Genomic DNA, 9,262 nt, shown 5'->3' with positions numbered 1-9,262 from the left:
TGAGAGAGGTATCAAAATTACTACACTGCCCAGGCTTCTCAACATCCCTGACAACAAAGGCGTTTTCCACATCCCTCAGTTCCAGGTCAGTGCCCAGAACACAACACAGCCTTGTCCAGGTCCTCAGGGTGGTTAAGAAGGGAGGCAGCTCTGATTTCTCCCCACAGAACTCCACTCCAATGGTCTCTGCACAGTCCTTGGCTGTCTTAATGTCTTGGTTTAGGGCAAATTTATGGAGGAAATCTCTGAAGTGGCCCCTCTAGAAAGAAAATTCAAGTGGCCCCTCCCCTGACCTGTTTGGGAGACAAAAATCTCCTTTGAGAAAAGTGGAAAAAACTGTTTATTTAATAGGCAAAGTATTCACAAACATGAGAAAATTAATAATATTAAACAATGAAACCTCTGCTCTGAAGAGATGTCAAATTCCGAAAGTCCTTTTGTGGTTCACAGACAGTTCTTTTGTGGGGTGTGGCTTGGGTCAGTCAATCTCTATCAGTTCTTCTGGCACTGGAATGCCACATCTTGGACCCCAGTGGGCCACAGGTGCGAGCTCTCGGTGTTCTTCTGGGTTTCTGGTCCAGAGCAGGGCTGAACAGTTCCAAGGAAAGGAAAAGCCACAGTCCAGGGAATTTCTCTGCCTCAGCTAGCTAAAAAAAAAACACAACTGAAAGCAAAAGAGAACTCTCCCACTCGCTGTCTGTGCTGCAGAACAACATGCACCAAGAGAGTGAAAGAATTCTGGGGGACTGAAAATGAAGCTTCTGCACACACAAACTGCATCCTGTGCCTTCCTCTGCTTCACTCTCAGAACCAGTCTTAAAGGTGCAGAACTTATTTCTGGGCTAAACAGATCCATGGGGATACAATTCAGTATCATAAAGGCACCCCAGGACACCTGAATAGTTTCTCTGGAGCCACCCTTCCCTGAACGTTTCTCTTCATGCAGTCCTTAGCAGAGCCCAGCAAAGAATGCAGGTGGTTTCCCAGAGGACGTTACTCTCAGAGTGAAGCAGCCTCATGACAGTTTGTGCCACTAGAACTGTGCCACCCCCTAGTGCTGATGACAGTGTTTGTGCTCACTCAGATTCATCTCCCCACATACACACACACCCCAATGCAATGCTGAAACCTCCTCAGTACAAAGCAAACATGGCTTGCTGGCCTGGTCACTTGGTGTCCCTCCATGCAGGGACTAAAAACCTCCTGCAGGTGGGGGAGATGCCATTGCTGGCAGTGGTGGTTGCAGGGACTGGTCTCAGACAATTTCCCTGGGGCACCTTCCCAGGCTGTCCCCAGAACAAAGACACAGCCCAGACCCTGCTCTGCTGCTGCCTCAGTTCCATGCCAGGAGCTCTGGCTGTGCCAGGACACTGCTGTGAGCCCCCCCTGCACACTCCCACCCTGCCCCAGGCACTGGGCTTTGTTGTGCCAGGGCATTCCTGGAGCACATTCCTGCCAGCCACTCTGGAGGGAGAGCAAAGCCTCCCTGCCCTGCCCTCAGGAGATGCCCTTTGCTGATGGAACTGGTGTGGTAGAGCCCAGCTGTGTCCCAGCAGTGCCCATGGCCTGTCTCTGCCTGTAGTCATAGCATGTTCATGCAGCAGGACAGCGACCAAGCTGCCAGAGCACTCTGGCCTTAAACCCACAGAAGGGCTGGGAAGGAGTGAGTGGAGTTGGGAAGAGCAGGTGTGATAAAAACCAGGGACATTGTCCCTGGCTGTGCTGCTGTGCTGGTAGTCTCTTCCCTTCACCTCTCCACACAGGTGCTGCCCTTGCAAAGACAGAGAAGGGCTGAAGAAGAATCCTGGACACACAGGTTAGGGCAGGCACTTTTTAATTTACATGCACAGGGAACAAGCCTCCTGAAAGTCTTTGTATTTCAAAAGAAAGGTAGATATCCATGTAGAAATGCAAAGAGTAATACTGCAGTATTTTGTAAGAAACATTAAAAAAGTAGAAAAAGTTACAATAGAAAAAAATGGACAAATAGTGGGGGAAAGGCTGAGGTTGTAAAGAGCTACATTCTGAAGGCTCTCCAGCAGAAAAGAAAGTTTAATGCTTCTAAAGATACATTCATCAGTTTTTCCAGGGCATCCTTGAGCTCCTGGTTCCTCAGGCTGTAAATGAGGGGCTTTAGTGCTGGAGGCACTGCTGAGTACAGAATTGACACCACCAGATCCAGGGATGGGAAGGAGTTGGAGTGGAGTTTCAGGTAGGAAAATGCTGCAGTGCTGAGGAACAGGGAAACAATGGCCAGGTGAGGGAGGCATGTGAAAAAGGCTTTTTGCTGTCCCTGCTCAGCAGGGATCCTCAGCACTGCCCTGAAGATTAGCACATAGGAGAAAACAATGAAAACAAAACACCCAAAAGATAAACAGACAGCAACCACAGAAATTCTGTTTTTTCTGAGGTAGGAGTGTGAGCAGGAGAGCTTGAAGATCTGTGGGATTTCACAGAAGAACTGACCCGGGACATTGCCTTGGCACAGGGGCAGAGAAAATGTATTGGCTGTGTGCAGCAAAGCAGCAAGGAAGCCACTGGCCCAGGCAGCTGCTGCCATGTGGGCATAAGCTCTGCTGCCCAGGAGGGTTCTGTAGTGCAGGGGTTTGCAGATGGACACATAGTGGTTGTAGCACATGACAGTGAGGAAGTAATACTCTGCTGAAATGAAAAATACAAACAGAAATACTTGTGTAGGAGATGTTCCTGGTGTCCCAGAGGGAGTTGTGCATGGCTTTGGGGACAGTGGTGTAGATGGAGCCCAGGTCGCTGAGGGCCAGTGTCACAGACATCTTTTGTGAAAAATCCTTTCTTAGGATTTTTCTCCCTTCTGAGAAGCTGTGGCCTCAGCAACAAGATGTAAACAATGGTTATCTGCTGCTGTGGAATGCAACAGGTGGATCCGTGATTGGTCTCCCATGGATGTTTGGATTTACTGATCACTCACGGCAGATGTGGGTCTTGCTCTCTGCCGAAAGACAGGCCTTTGTTATTCATTCTTTTCTGTTCTTAGCTTAGCTAGCCTTCTGAGAACTTTTCCTTCTATTTCTTTTTAGTATATTATAATGTAGTATATATATCATAAAATAATAAATCAAGCCTTCTGAACATGAGGTCAAAATTCTTGCCTCTCTCTCACCCTGAAAACCCTTGTGACCACCATCACAGGCCAGGCTGAGCAGGAAGAAGAACATGGGCGTGTGCAGGTGGTGGCCGCAGGCTACAGCACTGATGATGAGGCCGTTGCCCAGGAGGGCAGCCAGGGAGATGCTCAGGAAAAGGCAGAAGTGCAGGAGCTGCAGCTGCTGAGTGTCTGCCAGTGCCAGGACGAGGAACTGGGTCATGGAGTTGCTGTGTCTGGACATTTCTTCTCTCTGGATATCGTTGACTGTTGAAAGAAGACATTGACAAGCAGGGACATATTTCCTTGAATCAATATGATGCTATTTTCTTACACATTCACTGAAAATTACTTCTCTTTCTTTGGGGAAATTTCACTTCACTTTTATTTTTGAGTTTGGTTTGTGCTGCTGAGTTACTGCCACATCTTCAGCATTGCTCTCAGCCTGGACACTGCGGAGCCAAGAGGGAAAAACAGGGCTCCTTTTGACCCAGTGCAGTCAGACCTGCTGGTCCCACACAGGTGCCCTTTGTTCATTACACCTCCCTCTATTTCAGGGTGATCACACTTAAAATTTGCTTGAAAATAAAGTGGACTTTTTGAAGACTCCAGTTTAAAAATAATTTTCTCCAAACCCTTCTCTCTTTTGCTATGCAGCTGAATAGGGAGGGTTACCAAGGACTGCCTGGAGGTCTGCCTATTGGGAGCTGTTCTTCTGTATCCATGGCTTGTCTCTGCCAGTGCTGCCAGAGCCCAGCCCTGGCGGCTTGGCTCTGCCCTGCAGACCCCTCTCAGCACAGGCCACTGTCCAGGGCCATCTCCCTGGCAGCAGGGCCTTAAGGGTAGATCAGACAAACAGAGATGCTACAAGCCAAGGCGCTGCTGCTGCTGTCTGTAGGTAGAGCAGTGTGAGGAGGCACTTTCTGAGGGACATCTGAGGCAGATCTGCTGATCCGACAGTACAGGAGTCTCAGTGACACAGACAAACCAGACAGCCCCTTTCCCTTCCCTTTAGGAGAAAGCTAAAAGCAGCCCTGGCTATGCAGCACCATCTCCACAGCAGGAGGAATCTGCCCTGATGGGGTTCGCTCCTTCCACCTCCAACTTCTCCCCGCAGTCCATTGAGAGCTCCCAGGCAGGCTGAGAGCTGCCCCTGGTAGGTAGCAGATCCCGTGGCCTGGCCAAGAGCCCTCAGGGCTGCAGGACCTGCTCTGCAGGACAGCCTTGGGCAGCCCTGGCTGCACCTCCACGTTCATCCCCTGCAGCTGTCCCTGGCAGCAGGAGCCGTCCTGCCCTGTCCCTCTGAGGGTGCCCAGGGCAGCCCCGCTCTGCAGCACATCCTTCCCCAAACCAGAAATGGCAGGTGAGCCATCCTTACAGTCATGTCACTCTTGCCATGGGTCAGCTTTAGAAGATCCCTGCAGCCAGAGACTTACTGTGTCAGAAGCTGGGAAGATTTCTCCATGAACAATCTCAGAATTGCCCTTCCAGTTACTTTAATCCTCTCTGTGCTTCACTCCTCTCCAGTACCTGCAGATGTGTCCAGTGTCCTCAGCCCAGCTGGGCTGGGAGAAAAGATGCTCATCAGGGAAAGTGTCTTTTGGAAGCTCGTCTTGGCTGCCGAGAGCCCCTTCTGTGCCAGGAGCCCAGCCAGCTCAGCAGCACAGACACCAACACCAGGACTTTAATGACCCTCTCTGGGATTTAGTGTTATTTATAGTGGTCTTAGTCCCTGAGAGTGCTTAAAAAACTTCAAGAATTCAAAGTGAGATTGGAACGCTAAAATTTCTCAAAGTTTTGATGGGTCCCACTGAGGGACACGACTGAGAAAGATTTCCCCAGTTGAAGCAGAACACTAGAGGCAGTGATGATGGGTGGAGACAAACAAGGGAAAGGTATCTCCGATGCTGAGCAAACCTGGATGTGTTTCATTAATCCAACGGGCCAAGGCTTCAGCCCCAGGCCATGAGAAGGCAGATCCTGTCCCTCCCTCCTTGCTCAGGGCTCTTCCTGGGATGGGCACTGCCATGTGGGGATGTGCAATGCCAAGGGCAGGAGCATGGGGTGGCCCCTGCCAGGCTGCTGAGCAGGGACAAGGAGGCAATGAGGCCCCAGGCCTGCAAGGGTCACATGCCTCCTGCTCCTGCCTCAGGCCCAGGGCCAGCAGCCATGGCCAAAGTGCTGCCCAAGGTGGCTCTGGCAGGGCTGTCTTGCAGCTGCTGCCCATCCCTGTGCCCTGTGCAGCCCAGGCTGTCCCACGGTGTCCCTGCCCTGCCCCTCTGTCCCTGCAGGCTGTCGGCATCCCCCGGCTGCCCCACCTGGCTGGGCCCTTCCTTTGCTGACAGCTCTGCCTCCTGCCTGTCTCTGCCTGCCCACACAAAGCTTTGGGCTGCTCCAGGCTCCTTCTGAGGAATGTGTTACTCCACATCACTGCCCTGGGAGAGAAATTCCCTTCTCCTTGTGTCTACTCTGGACCTCCCCCAGCTGCACTTGATATTAATTATTTCTTTCTCTGGCTATTCTCTACTATATCAAAGGGATCCACCATCTCTGAAACCACTCTTCAAGTACTCCCAGGACTCTCCTCTCCTCAGTCTCCACTTCTCTAAGCACAGTGCTCCTTTGTCCCTATATAGTAGTCATGTGCTTGAGGACTCAAAACCTCACCTTGGGAGATCTCTGGGCCCTCTCCAAGGTGTTGGCAAATGAAAACATTGCGCTCACAGTTTAAGAAAATCACCAGAGGCCAAGGCAGACAGACCTGTCTGTCCTGGCTACTGTTGTCTGGGAGTTATCTTTGGATAGATGGAATTTGGGAGGTCAAATTCCAAATTTGGCTATGGATGCCTTTAAAAGAATGGAAGTTCTTCTCCATCTGATGGATAGCAGAGCCCCAGTGATTCAGGGGCAGATAAGCAACAGCCACTGGAGGCCAAGGCCAGGCAGACTGGTCTGTCCCGGCAGCTTTTACCTGGGAGCAACACTTGGAGAGACAATTTGGGAGGTAAATCCTAATTTTGTCCAAGGGTCCTTGGACAAGACCAGGAGTTCTTTTTCATGGAAAGGCAAACATGTAGCCTCAATGTCACAGATGTCGCAGACATCTTTTAATGAAAAATCCTTTCCTTAGGATTTTTCCTCCTGAGAAGCTGAGACACCTCAGGAACAAAATGTAAACAATGGTTATCTGCTGCTGTGGAATGCAACAGGTGGATCTGTGATTGGCTCATGTTGGTTTGTTTGTAATTAATGGCTGTGATGGTTTGACCGGAAATGGGATTTGTGGGATGCTGTAGTCAAACCAATGGGTGCTCAGATTTTAATATTGGCACCTGATGTGGCCATTGACACATTTGGATCCACCTCTGAGAACACAGGTTTAAAAGCAGAGCTCCCGGCAAAGGTTCTCTTTGGATTTACAGAGAGGGGAGCAGGTCAGACCTCCCCTGCCCAGCAGTGGACTGCTGAGCGGGGGAGGGGAAAGCCACCTGGCCCAGAAGAGGTAGGCCTGACCCTGAGGGGCCCAAGGGTGGAAGAAAGAAGTACCGGGAGGCACCGGGCAGCCCATTCCCCCACCCCCACCTCGGGGGGAGAGAGGGGGGGGAGAGAGAGAGTCCCCATGCTGGGGACTCTTATCTTGAAACCTGATGTCTTGTGCTGCCGGCAGGGCTTGGCCTGCGGCGAAGGGGGGGGGGGGGGGGGGGGGTTGCAGCGAGGAGTCCAGCCGTTTGAAGGAGCTTTTAATCCTTTGTAGACAATGAAAACTTTACAGAACATTAACCCTTCCTAGAAGAGAGATAAAAGTAGAGGATTAAGAAGGAAATGGGCAAATGATGAAGGTCTGGGACAGAGAGAGAGATGCTGGAGGAATAGAGAAGATGGAGTGGCATTTTTGCTGGACTCTTTTTTGTATAGCTATGGACAGAGCCATGTTTCCTTGTGATACAGAGACTGCATCCAGGGGGGACAATGCCCCAGAGCCAGGAAAAAATATGGGGGGGACAGATATCCCAAAGTTGAGACTGTGCCTTTTTTTTTTGAGTGGGACGAGGCATCCTTAAAAGAGGAAACCCTGGAAGCAGCCCTGGTCCATGCGCAGTGGTGAGAGCACTGGGCATGGAAGGAAGATGTCATGATGGCAAATGATTTCTGGGTGGTGCCACATGTGACAAGAAGCCCATGGCACAAAGAAGGACTCCTTCTCCTCTTGATGAACAGAGGATTGAGTATTCTAAAGGGTGATGCCAGACCAAGAGTTGGTGATTTGGGAGATGTATTGCATTGGAATTTGGTGAGGGGAGGGGGAAAATGCTTTTGTAAGGTTTTCATTTTCCTTATGCATTTTTTTCTTTCCTTGTAGTTTAGTTATTTTCTTGTCATTTAGTTAATAAAGTTTTCTTTATTTCTGAGTAGGAGCCTGCTTTGCTTATTCCTGGTCACATCTCACAGCAGACACCAGGGAGAGGGTATTCTCATAGGGGCACTGGCAATGTGCCAGTGTCAAACCTTGACAATGGCCAATCACAGTCAGCTGGCTCGGACTCTCTGTCCAAGACAGAAGTTTTTGTTATCATTCTTTGCTTTCTGTTCTTAGCTAGCCTTCTGAGATGAAACCTTGTCTTCTATTCTTTTAGTATAGTTTTAATGTAATATATATCATAAAATAATAAATCAAGCCTTCTGAAACATGGAGTCAACATTCTTATCTCTTCCCTCATCCGAGAACCCCTGTGAACACCGTCATATCTCAGTGCTTGGTGATAGATGAGAGACAGCCCTCAGAAGGCCAAGCCAGCCAGATTTGTCTCCCCTGGCAGCTTTTGGCTGGGAGCAATCCTTGGCTATATGGATTTCTAGGCACCAAATTCCAATTCTTGCCACAGCCCCTGGACGAGAAGGCTTGTTGTTTTTCATAGGAAGGAAGGAACAGAGCCCTAGTGTTTCAGATGAGAGGTGGCCACCAGAGGCCAAGCCTAGCCAGGCCTCTCTGTGCTGGCAGCTTTTGCCTGGGAGAAACCCTTGCATATAGGCATTTTTGTAGGGGGAGTACCAATTTTCACCATGGTCACCTGGAGGAGTATGACAGTTCTTTTCTATAGGAAGGAAAGTACAGAGCCCCGGTGCTCCAGAGGCTGATGAGCATCAGCCCTTGACATGCCAAGACCAGCCAGACCTTTCAGGTGGCCCCTAGGAGGCTAAGCCAGCCTGACTTGTTCCATATCCCCTTGGTTCCGTGAGGCCCTACAGTGTCACATGGTTCTCCTTGCTTCTCACTTTTCACAATGACCTCTTGCTTCCAAGAGGCCCTGCAGGATCACAATGGCCCTTTTGTTCTGTGGGGCCCCACAGTGTCACAATGGTCTCCAGGATTTCATGGGGTCTTGCAATGCCACAATGGTCTCTGTGGATCCACAGTTCCCTGCAGGATCACAATAGCCCTTTGGCTCCATGAGGCCTTGTAATGACCTCTTGGTTCCACAAAACCCTGCTGCTTCACATTGGTCCTTTGGGACCATGCAGCCCAACAGATCCCCTGTGTTCCACAAGGCCTCACAGTGTCCCAACGGTCCCTTGGATCCATAGTACCCAGCAGTGTCACAATAGCCTCTTCATTTCACAAGGCAACTAAGTGTCACAATGGTCTCCATGGTTCCACAAGGCCCCACAAGTGCCACAATTGCTCCTTCATTTCACCAGGCTTGTGTCACAGTGGTTTTCATAGGAAAGAAACCGCAGAGCTTCAGTGTTTCTGGTGGCTGCCTTTCATCAGCCACCAGAGGCCAAGGCCAGCCAGACCTGTCTGTCCTGGCAGGTTTGTCTGGGAGCAACCCTTGAATATACAGAATTTTGAATGTCAAATCTCAATTTCAGCCATTTGTACCTGGAGAAGGATAGTTCTTTCCATAGAAAGGAAAGCACAGAGCCCCAGTGTTTGGAAGGAAGATGGCAGCCGGCCCTCAGGAGGCCAAGGTCAGCCAGACCTGTCTGTAATGGCAGCTTTCACCTAGGAGCAATCATTGGGTAAAGGGCTTTTGAATGTGGAATTCCAATTTCGGCCATGGGCACCTGGAGAAGAAGGATGGTTCTTTTCCACTGGAAGGAAAGAATAGAGGCCCAGTATTTCAGGGGCAGCTGAGCAGT

The sequence above is a fragment of the Melospiza melodia genome, chromosome 29 (assembly GCF_035770615.1).
Source record: "Melospiza melodia melodia isolate bMelMel2 chromosome 29, bMelMel2.pri, whole genome shotgun sequence".
NCBI classification, from domain to species: Eukaryota; Metazoa; Chordata; class Aves; order Passeriformes; family Passerellidae; genus Melospiza; species Melospiza melodia.
This window is presented reverse-complemented; position numbering follows the sequence as displayed.